This window comes from Microcebus murinus, chromosome 10 (assembly GCF_040939455.1).
Source record: "Microcebus murinus isolate Inina chromosome 10, M.murinus_Inina_mat1.0, whole genome shotgun sequence".
Lineage (NCBI taxonomy): Eukaryota > Metazoa > Chordata > Mammalia > Primates > Cheirogaleidae > Microcebus > Microcebus murinus.
The window spans coordinates 22,252,231-22,264,220 of record NC_134113.1 but is presented as its reverse complement, the minus strand read 5'-3'; the positions used below and the strand labels follow the sequence as shown (position 1 = coordinate 22,264,220).

At 40.4% G+C, this 11,990-nt stretch overlaps 1 pseudogene; it reads left to right on the top strand.

The window, feature by feature from the left end:
- The first annotated feature begins 10,861 nt into the window (after positions 1 to 10,861).
- LOC105883966 (putative elongation factor 1-alpha-like 3) lies at positions 10,862 to 11,696 on the top strand (annotated as a pseudogene).
- Positions 11,697 to 11,990: the final 294 nt, after the last annotated feature.

Sequence of the window (11,990 nt, the reverse complement as noted above, 5' to 3'; positions counted from 1 at the left end):
AGTCTATGTTCAGAACCTGAAGAAAGGCATACATCAATGTAGGTCTCAGCACAGAAGTGAGGCTGTTTAGGAGTGGGGGCTCTGGAGCCAGCCCACCCGAGTGTGGAACTAGACTCCACCCGTACCAGCTATGTGACCTTGGACAACTGAGTCACATCTCTGAGCCTCCATTTCCTCATTTCCAGAATGAGAATAATCCTGCTACTCTCACAGGATTCATGTGGGGGTTAAACAAATTAAATAATAATAGGAATTATGTGCACGTAGTTAAGTGTTCTATAAATGTTAACTGCTGCTGTTGCTGTTGTTGTTACTAGTGGAATAAATTACAGCTTTGCAGTCAGACAGACTTGAGTTTAAATTCATGTTCTACCATTTACTAGTGTGTATGACCTTGGGAACATCAGTTACATTTTGTAAACCTCAGTTCCCTCGTCTATAATGTGGCAATAATCCTGTATCAGGAAAATAATACATTAAAAAAACAGTTAGCCCCATGATGCCTGGCACCTACTAAGTGCTCTATATAGGATCATTATCATTAAGGCAGTCAACACACAAAGCTCAAACCAAGGAAGGGACAAGAGTGGAATCCAGACAATTTAGAACAGTGTCAAACCAAAGTCACCATTTCAGACCAAAGAAATGGTGTCCTAGGTCTATTGAAAGAGGCCTACCCCACATAATGCTTGTGAACAAGAGCCTGTACATGACTGCCACTTCCCAGAGTGAAGCAGGACACTTCAGGGAACTGACATCCTGCCCCATATCCCAGATCAGGCATATTTTGTATTCCCACAGCTCATTGTATTTCCTCTATCTTGTTCTCAACTTAAAGTATCTATTTGGGTGTCATTGTCTTGTCTCATATCCTTGGCACCCCTATACCTGTCATACTTAAGGAACCTAATAATGTTCGTTGAGTTGGCACTGACAGGTAAACAGCTCTAACAGATACCTGGTTGCTCTAAAAAGTCTCAACCCCAACACTTGGGGTCAGTATCCCTCAATTTAATTCTTATGTCTGCATTCACTTGTATCATTTCTTTTGCTTTAAGAATTTTAGAATTATCTCATCCCAATTACAAAGGAAACTGGTTTCACATCCTCAGCTTTATACGGCAGAAAATGTCTGAGGTCCACAAACCTAAGAGAAAGGTCAAGCTGCCTTATCTTCCCTTCTCACCTCCACCTTTTGCCCTCTGAACAAAAGTTTCTACAAAATCTCTCTGGTACCAAATTGACTATTTTAAAGAATGGCTATTTTTAATAAAGTTTTTGAGTTAATCTTCCCAAAGAAGAGGGGGGAAAGACACATGTTTTCATAATCATATATACACACACTCCAAGAAAACTTAGTTCCTGTTAGTGAGGCCGATCTCTGTGTGTTTGCGAAAACTCAATTTGCAGCCGGGGAAAGTGATATTTATTTGAAGGAGCTTATTGCCGAAAGTGAATCATAAATCTGCTGGCTGTTGAGACTTCAAGGCAGGAAGAACAGAGGCAATTATTAGTCTGAATGTTCCACTGACGATATGAAATCTTTGTCTTTCAAAGCATTTGTTTAAGTAAGAAAAAGTTTGCCCAGCCTGGAGAATGTTCTATTGTGGGAAATGAAACTTCTGAAACCTCCAAAGCTTATTTATATATTTGCTAGGCTTCTCTCTGCCAACTTTCTCCTCTCCCAGGGCGTCCGTTAATGCTAAGAAAAGCCTCCGAAAAGCACACATTATAAGCAGAGAAAAATCTTAATGAATGTAATATATTTGGCAAATCTGTTTTATCTACCAAGGAGATTTCCTTTCTCTTTTCATCACTCATCTCTTTTCTTTCTCCTTTTTTTTTTTAAACAGTGTTATTCGTGATCCATCCTTCTTCCTCTGGAGCTTATTTTTCTGTTCCCCCAAAAAATAAAAATAGAAACTCAATCTCTTGTCTTTCATTCTCTTGCTGCTATTTTCTATTTCTTCCTACCAATTCAGTTTTCTTTCTTATGGGAAGAAAGGGACCTTAAGAGCCCTGTGTTAACTTCTGCTAACCTGACCAGAAGAGAAGCATCCAATGCAAAGGTAGCTCCCAACTATGCATAGGTGAGCTGTGCACTGTATATTTACTAGATGGTCCTTAGCCAAGGCACGTGCCAAGCTCCCTTCCCCCACCACTCAGCAGCTCCTCCCCTCAGCTGGTGCTCAGGAATTGCTAAGACATCTTAACATGGGCCAGAACAGCCCAATATCAGGTGTCAGCTGTAGAAAGAAAATTTTAAATCATAAAAGGCATTCCAAACCCAAATTCCAAAAGATTAGGAGTTAGCTGGACAATTTCCTCCTAACACTAGTGAGATTAAGCGAGAGCTGAATGTGTTTGTGTATCTTTGGACATAATTTGAGTCTCCTTCCTATTGAAGCTGTGCTACCTAAGAGTATACCTGTGACCTGAGATTCTCTTAACACTTTGCTAATTAGAGCACAGCACTCAAGCCAGAGGAAGCAGCATCACCTGGGGAGCCCTAGCTCCAGACTTATTGAATCAGAAACTTCATTTTAACAAGATCTCCAGGTGGCTTGCATGCACATCAGGGTTTGAGCTCTGTTAACACCAAGTGCATTAGAGGCACCTGGAGTTTGGTTTCTCAGAACTGAGAAGCTGCCCCTGCTAAGCCTGCTGCTTCTGCTTGGTGTAGCTGCTGCAGGGAGGTTTGTCACTCTGGGGTGTCACCAGGCTTCTCACTCCCTTCCCCAACTCCAATTGTTGTCACTTCTCCATCTGTTGGCTACACTGGACTACTAGTGTCTTGGTCTTGGTAACTGTAGGTGACACTTATGTGTGGGCCAGCTGTGCTCTTCCCTCCCCACTGGGTCTGCCTGTACCTGTGTGAGCTGTTATCATAGAGACTGATGACTTGACATTTACAGTTCCTTTCCCAGGGAGGAACATAAGACATTTTCACGAAAGCTGCACATAATCATCCTCAATCCCCTATAGAATGGGGTAGGAAAATGCATTGTGAAATAATCCCATTTTATTTATACCACCTCAATAGTATTTTTCCCCCTTCTTGAGTAGAAGAAAAACAAACAACTACAGAAGCACTATCCCTGGGAGAAGGGTGTGTGTGCGCATGTGTGCAATAGTTTTGAGTTTAAGAAAAGGCTTCTAGGTTGAAGCAGCTTCTGAAGCAACTTCAGATTCTTTGTAGGGTTTCTTCTGAGCCTTTGACGACAGGCACTTATTTGAGCATTCCATTTTCCCACAGCACTGGCTACCTCCCAGGAGCCTATAACCCCAAGCACCTTATTCCCCAGGTGTGCAAAGGCTAGAGACCATGTATGATGAATGGGTCCCTTGAGCTTTGCCTCGGCTTCATGCTAAAGACAAAAACCCAGACCACATAATTAGCCTTTCAGCCAACAACCTGCCTGCCGAGGTGCTCTAAGCTCTTCTCCAAAGGCTTCCCTATGCATTTTAGTTTCTCTCTTTTTTCTCTATCTCTCATATTCCCAAGCAGCCTTCCCTATTTGGCCATTATATCTTTCTTTTAGACCGACAAGAAGATGGCAGGGCAATGACTGGCTGGTTCAAACAGAGTGAACTTCTCCCAAACAGCAAGGGTTCCAGTCAGTTTGCTGTAATTTTGTTTCCCTGAATAACCTAACATAGTCCTCGGAGGCCACAGCTCATCTGCTGGACACTCAATACCTCAGCTAGCCCAGTGAGGACAGCAGGGTCTGGAAGCTTCCTAAGGGATCACGTCCCCTGTTGGGCCATTGTTGGGCATTCACATCACCTCTTAGTAAGACTTGTAAGTGATATCAGAGTGTATGCTTCCAGAAAGGCATAGGGTTTTTTAAATGCCTCCAAAAACAAAAATAAAGAGATGCATTTCCCTGATGATTACAGACTTTGAGCACTTTTTATATGTTTATTGGCCATTAACCTAAAAGGTTTTGTTCATGTCTTTTGCCCACATTTTTATGGGATTGTTTTATTTCTTTCTTGCTGATTTATTTATAGATTCTGGTTATCAGCCCTTTATCTGATATATAGCATGCAAATATTTTTTCCCATTCTGTAGGTTGTCTGTTCACTCTATTGATTGTTTCCTTGGCCAGGCAGAAGCTTTTTAGTTTAATCAAGTCCCATTTGCTAATTTTTGTTCTTGCTATCTTTGCCTTTGGGGTCTTCTTCATAAATTCTTTGCACCTAAGCCAAGTGAGAATAGCTTTTATCAAAAATTCCCAAAACAAACAAACAAACAAATTCCTAAAACAACAGATGCTGGCATGGATGCAGAGAGAAGGCAACACTTATACCCTGGCTTGGTGGGACTGCAAACTAGTACAAACTCTATGGAAAAATAGTATGGAGCTACCTGAAAGTACTAAAAGTAGACCTACCATTTGATCCAGCAATCCCACTATTGGCTGTTTACCCAAAAGAAAAGAATTCATTTTATCAAAAATATATGCACACTCAAATTTTATTGCAGCACAATTCACAATTGATAAGATGTGGAATCAATCCAAGTGCCCATCAATACACGAGAGGATTAATAAAATGTGACATATGTATACTATGGAGTACTATGCAGCCATAAAAATGTTGAACTAATACCTTTTCTAACAACCTGGGTGGAACTAGAGACCATTCTTCTAAGCAAAGTATTGCACAAATGGAAAAACAAACACAACATGTACTTACTATTAAATTGGAACTAATCGATCAACACCCACATACACATATAGTAGTAAAACTCAGCGGAAACCAAGTAGGCAGGAGGGAGAGAGAGAGGACAGGTAAATTTACACCTAACAGGTACAATGGTGATGGACACACTTACAACTTTGACTCAAACTGCACAAAAGCAAAACATGTAATCAGAACAGTTGTACCCCCATAACATTCTGAAATAATTAAAAAAAGAGATGCACTCTCCTACCTTAACATGGCCACAGATACAGTTGCATATTCACCTCCAATAAGTGCAGGAGCAAGGGAGACAGAAATGGAATCAGTAAGGAATACAACTAGATGACTAGACATCTCACAGACATACCCACTATTTGTAGCTCATTGAATGAGGCATTCAGGTCTCTGAAAGCCCCTGGGGCAGCCTCTTTAAGAACACAGCAGTGCTCCCCTGAACTTACTACTGACCTATCTAACATTTGCAGAATTCTGGGCCCCCTGCCTCTTTCCAGAGCCCCCGTTCTATCACCAGATGATAGACAAGCTTTCTCTCCCTGCCACCAAAATGAAAGTTGCCTCTTTGAAATGAAACCTTTCATCTGAGATTTCACTTAGTTTAAATCCAGCTAATGCAGCTGAAACAGGGATGTTTTATGAGCAAGGAGGAATACCTTTGTTTTACTGAGTTCCAGCAGGGAGGCATAACTTAGACTCTGGCCTAATGTGTGACTTTTCTGTGAGCCTCAGGGGTTTGAAAAAAATTTTGAATTTGAATATTTTAAGATCCTTGGAAGGATCCAGTTAGTAATAGGGAGTGTCTTGCTTCCCACAGATTAACTCAAATGAGCAATAAATTTAGTCTAAATGATCCCTATGCATATGTCTGGAATAGTTCCAAAATGCAATGTCCTTTCTCACACTGCATTTTCTAACACATTATTTGAACAAAATCTAAAATGTACCTCATTTTATTCTTAATTCTCTCCATAGCAGAAGCTATCAGATTTGATGGCATGCAAGCTTAGATTACTGCTATTTCAGCTCTTTGCAAGAAATATTTGCTGTCCCCACTAAGTGTTTGGGGGCATAGCATAGGATACCAAAGTGTGAAATTCAGTTTACTACACACTGTTGTAACCCATGTGAATCCAGGCTGGCCTTTTCTCACCTAGAAGTCAGCCTCTGCCTGGACTCTTGTTCAAAGAAATACAGTCAAAAATAACCAAGAAGCAATTTAAATCTTTATTGAAATCTACTGAAAATTGCCCATAGAGATCCTACTCTTAACACACAGCAAAACTTATTGAAACCAACTTTTTCCTGCCACTTTCTGCCTACATAAATATCTTATCTGTGTGTGTATGTGTATTCATAGGCTTTGCACCTGCACCCAAAGATGCTCCTCCCTCCAAAGCTCCCCAAATCTCTCAAACTCAACTCACACAAGATTTCTTCTCTGTCTCCCTTGCCTGAAACTGTTATCTATTGCTTTTCTCTTATGTGTAGCTCTCTAATATTTCCAGTATAAACCTAAAACCTCTCCCAACTTCTGCAGGTCCCCATCACCCACAATCAGTCATACCTGATTGACTTGGGAGCCCACCTGGCAATGCACAACTCTCTTGAGAGAGGCCAGGGGGTGCAGGCTGCTTCTCCTCAGCGAGCAGAGGAAGGCGAACACTGAGAATATTTAAAAGATAGTCTTTCCCTGTCAGGAGGGAACTGTTTAATAAATATTAATGGGATGCTAATTTTTAAGCACTACTCAAGATGAATGTTATCAATGAAACAGACACAATCCCTGTCATCAAGGAGCTTACTGTCTAGAGGGGAAGGCAATGACCCAATAATTGAATAATTACTATTATGAGTCCTGCATCCACCAGCACAGTATCTAGATGTCCCGTAAGATGTCATTTAAAGTGGTCAAATCCCATATGGTCCTTATCCAGTGCAAAGCCCAGAGCCCTCTTTCAAGTTTTCTGCAAAATTCCTGAGGAGAGGAAGATAAGGGAATGGGGTATATTTTCCTGCCTCTGCTGCATTCTCTCCCATTTCCTGCCACTGCTGAATTCTTGTTCTGTGCTCTGTACCTTGAGGTCAATCCTTTATCTCCCTGTTCCCCCACTCAAGCAACAAGGGAACAAAGCCTATGATGTGTAGCAAAACTTTCACTGAAGTTTTCTAGGTCACTGCCAAAAAGTTACATTTCTGCATGACACAGCAAAGAACTCAAAACTACATATCAGTCATGTCACATCTTGGAAGTCCTTTTTGGTCGCCATCTCAGGAGATTTCTCACTGGTCTCCCTACTTCAGCCCTCAGTCTTTGACCATCTTGCTGTTTTTCTCTCTCTCCCTCTCACTTACACACACACACACACACACACACACACACATTGTCCAAGTCATTCCAAATTCCTCTCACCTTGTTTTGCAAAGAAATTTAGCTCCCTCCAACCATTACACCCAAATTCAGTTCAAGGCCCGAGCCTGAAGCCAAAACCTTTAGGTACTCAGATGAGTAAAAAAAGCTAGCTGTATGTTCAAAAGCAAAAAGAACCACAAACTTACAGTCTTTCTTTTAATAGGATCCATCCTCCTTCATTAAATGACAAAAAATAATTATACCAACAGTGCAAGATATAAAAGTTGTTCCTATCAGTGTAATAAGAAGATTAGACCAAATACTCTCTAAAACTCACTAGACTATAAGTTCCAAAAGAGCAGGAACAGTGTGTCTTGTTCTCTGCTATATCCAGTATCTAGCATATCTATCTTTCTCAAAAAATAAGTGGTTTTTTTAATAATTTATTAACATCCCTTTCAGTGCTGACATTCTATGAATCCTTTAATATTTGCAATTCTTTTATCTAGTTTTATTTTTATTATCATACTTCTCTCAAATTTGAAGAAAGCATAGAAGAAAGAAGTTTTAGTCAAAAGGAAAAGCATTAAATCTGTTTTATTACTATATTGTTTAGGACTATTTCAGTGATGAGTAACCTCAAAATGGGTTAAACAATAAGGAAATTTATTATCCCACACAGCACAAAGTCCAAATATGAGGTTGTTCCAGGGTTAAACAAGTCAGCAGTTTGACAATATTATCAATACCCAGGTTCTTTTCATCTTTCTATTTTTCCATCCTCAGTGAGGTCCTCAAGAACATCCTCTCATGGCTGCAAAATAGTGGTAGCCACTTCAAATATAATACCCACCCACAACAATGCCCTTTTCCAGGTCCTTCATCATGAACAAAGATAACCTTCCCAGAAGCTACTTTGCAGGCTTAAACTCACACTTCACTGACCAAAATAATATTATATGCTCAGGGATTGAACTTGAAGAATCAGAGGACAGGCCCATAGGGCAGCCTGTACCCCTAGGACTTGATCACATTGCTTTGGTAACAGAGGGGAGATCTATGAACTCTTGGGAGGTGAGGGAGCCCACACATATGGAGCTAAAAGGAGAGTTCAGTGTGAGCCCTAGAACACTCATAGAGCATCCCTCTCCCCATGGGAAAGCCATACTTTCAGTCCCAGGCAGGATCCTGGATAGGGAACCTCCCACCTTGCAGCACTACTGCTGGTAAACTCAGCTTATTTGGGCTTCTGCTTGTGTCCAGACACTGGAAAGAGATCTTCAGGACAAGGGAAGAGGGAAAAGAGCAAAACCCACTTCTAGCTGCCAGACTGTGAATCGCAAACTGCCGCCCTCCCACCATGAGCAGACTTTCTGGCTTGGTGGGGCTGCTTCAGCCCCTCCCTGATGGCTTTTCCCAGAGACCTGGGGAGCTGACCCTGACCCTTGCTGAGAGAGCTCTTTTGCCTGCCTTTATGGAACCTGAAGGCAGTCTCACCCGACCCAACCCTGTCCAGCCCTGCTCCTACCCCCACATCTGCTCTCATAGAGAATAAGGAGTCCCCTGGGAGCTACAGGGCCCCATACACCACCTGGTGCATCTGAGTGCCTCTTCTAAGGGGCTAGAGCCCATCACAAATCCCCAAAATCCCCAGGACAGCTGACTCTTTCCTGCAAGTGCCACCTACTGGCAGAGAAGACAATTTGTACAGCCCATTACAGCATTTACTGATTCAATCATAAAAGGTGTGGCTGATTCTTACCCACCAGTGCCACCTATGACTTAAATAGACATAAACCAATAGAATAGAATAGAAGACCCAGATATAAATCCATGCATTTATAGCAAACTCATTTTAAACAAGGTGCCAAAAGCATACAATGAAGAAAGAATAATCTCTTCAATAAATGGCATTGGGAAACTGGCTATCCATATGCAGAAAAATGAAACTATACCCCTATCTCTTCCATACACAAAAATAAAATCAAAATGTATTAAAGACTTAAATTAAGACCTGAAACTATGAAACTAATAGAAGAAAACATTGGGGAAACATTCCAGGACATTGGTCTGGGAAAAGATTTTTATATAAGACCTCAAAAGCACAGGCAACAAAATTAGAAATAGACAAATGGGATCAAATCAAGCTAAAATGTTTCTGCACAGAAAAGGGAACAATCAATAAATAGACAAACTACAGAATGGGAGAAAATATTTGCAAACTATCCATCTGACAAGGGATTAATAACCTGAATATATAAGGAACTCAAACAACACAATACCAAAAAAATAAAAAAATTTAAAAAAATCTTATTTTAAAATAGGCAAAAGATCTGAATAGATATTTCTCCAAACAAGACATAACAAATGACAAACAGGTATATGAAAAAATGCTCGACATCACTAACATCAAAGAAATGCAAATCAAAACCGCAATGAGATATCATCTTATTAGAATGGCTTTTATCAAAAAGACAGGGAAAATCAGATACTGGCAAGGATGTGGAGAAAGGGGAACCTCCAAACCCTTATATGGTGTTGGTGAGAATGCAAATTAGTGTAGCCACTATGGAAAAAAGTATGGAGGTTCCTCAGAAAAACTAAAAATAGAGCTACCATATGATCCAGCAATTACACTTGTGAGTTGACCTGGTTTCAATTATTTGTCCTTTCCAAATCTCATTGTTGAAATTTGAACCGCAATGTTGGAGGTGGGGCCTGGTGAGAGGTGTTTGGGTCATGGGGTGGACCCCTCACGAATGACTTTTTGCCTTCCCATTGGCAACGAGTTCTCCTATTAGTTCATGTGAGAGCTGGCTGTTTAAAAGAGCCTTGCCCCTCCTCCTTCTCTTGCCCCCTCTGTCATCAAGCAACACTCTTGCTCCCCCTTGACTTACTGCCTGGATTGGAAGCTCTCTGAAGCTCTAACCAGAAGCAGATTCTGATGTCATACTTCTTATATCGACTGCAGAACTATAAGCCAAATAAACTTCTCTTCTTTAGAAATTACTCAGTCTCAGATATTCCTTTATAGCAATGCAAAATGGAAAAATACGTGGGTATATATCCAAAAGAAAGGAAATTAATATACTGAAGAGATATCTGCACTCCCATGTTTATTGCAGCACTATTCGCAATAGCTAAAATATGATATCAACCTAAGTGTCCATCAATGAATGAATGGATAAAGAAAATATGGTGTGTGTGTGTATATATATATATATATATATATATATATACACACACAATGGAATATCATTCAGCCATTAAATGATGAAATTCTGTCATTTGCAGCAACACGGTGAAACTGGAGGTCATTATGTTAAGTGAAGCAAACCAAGCAAGCACAGAAAGACAAATACAGCATGTTCTCACTTGTATGTGGGAGCTAAGAGTGGATTTCATGAAGATAGAGAGTAAATTTGTGGTTACCAGAGACCAGGAAGGGTAGTGGGGCAAGGGGGATGAAGAGAGTTTGATTAATGGGTACAAATATACAGTTAGATAGAAGAAATAAGGTCTAGTGTTCAACAGATCAATGGGGTCACTATAGTGAACATTATCCTACATTTCTAAATAGCTAGAAGAGAATAATTTGCATGCTCCTAGCATAAAGTAAAGATAAATATTTAAGGTGAAGGATACCTCAATTTTCCTGACTTGATCATAGGAATGTATCAAATTATTACATATACCACAAAAATACATATATCTACTATGTATCAACATAAATAGATATTCCTTCTTTGCAATGGGTTTGCCACCAGAACACAGGTGGCATGAAAATCACCCATAAAAGCCAAAATGGGGAAGAGAAAGACTCATAGCAACATCATCGTCATTAGACACGTAGATTTGGGTGAGTCCACCACTATTGGGCATCTGATCTACAAATGTGGCAAGATCAACAAGATTACCACTGGAAAATTTGAGAAGGAGGATGCTGAGATGGGAAAGGGCTCCTTCAAGTATGCCTGGGTCTTGAATAAACTGAAAGCTGAGTGCGAGTATGGTATCACCATTGATCTCTCCCTGTGGAAGTTTGAGATCAGCAAATATGACATGACTCTTATTGATGCCCCAGGACACAGAGACTTTATCAAAAACATGATTACAGGCACATCTCAGGCTGACTGTGCTGTCCTGATTGTTGCTGCTGGTGTTGGTGAATTTGAAGCTGGTATCTCAGGAAATGGGCAGACTCATGGGCATGCCCTTCTGGCTTACACACTGGGTGTGAAACAACTAATTGTTGGTGTTAACAAAATGGATTCCACTGAGCCGCCCTAACAGCCAGAAGAGATACTAGGAAATCATTAAGGAAGTCAGCACTTACATTAAGAAAATTGGCTACAACCCCAACACAGTAGCACTTGTGCCAATTTCTGGTTGGAATGGTGACAACGTGTTGGAGCCAAGTGCTAACATGCCTTGGTTCAAGGGATGGAACGTCACCCGTAAAGATGGCAATGCCAGTGGAACCACACTGCTTGAAACTCTGGACTGCATCCTGCCACTAGCTCATCAAACTGACGAGCCCCCACCTCTGCCTCTCCAGGATGTCTACAGAATTGGTGGTATTGGTTCTGTTTCTGTGGGCCAAGTGGTGGAAGAACGATCTCAAAACTATTTGTTTTAATTGGCCATTTAAGTTTTCATAGTAAAAGACTGGTTAATAACAATGCAACCTTTGGAAGGAAAGGAAAATGTTTTGTGGATCATTTTTGTTTCTTTTTGTATGACAGTTTTAAGTTACTAGTTTTTAAAATCAGTACTTTTTAATGGAAACAACTTGACCAAAAATCTGTCACAGAATTTTGAGACCCATTAAAACAAAGTTTCATGAAAATATGTGTGTGTAATATATATATATAAATATATATATACAGAGCAAGTCACTGATTAACCTAACATTATCAAATATTGATACACT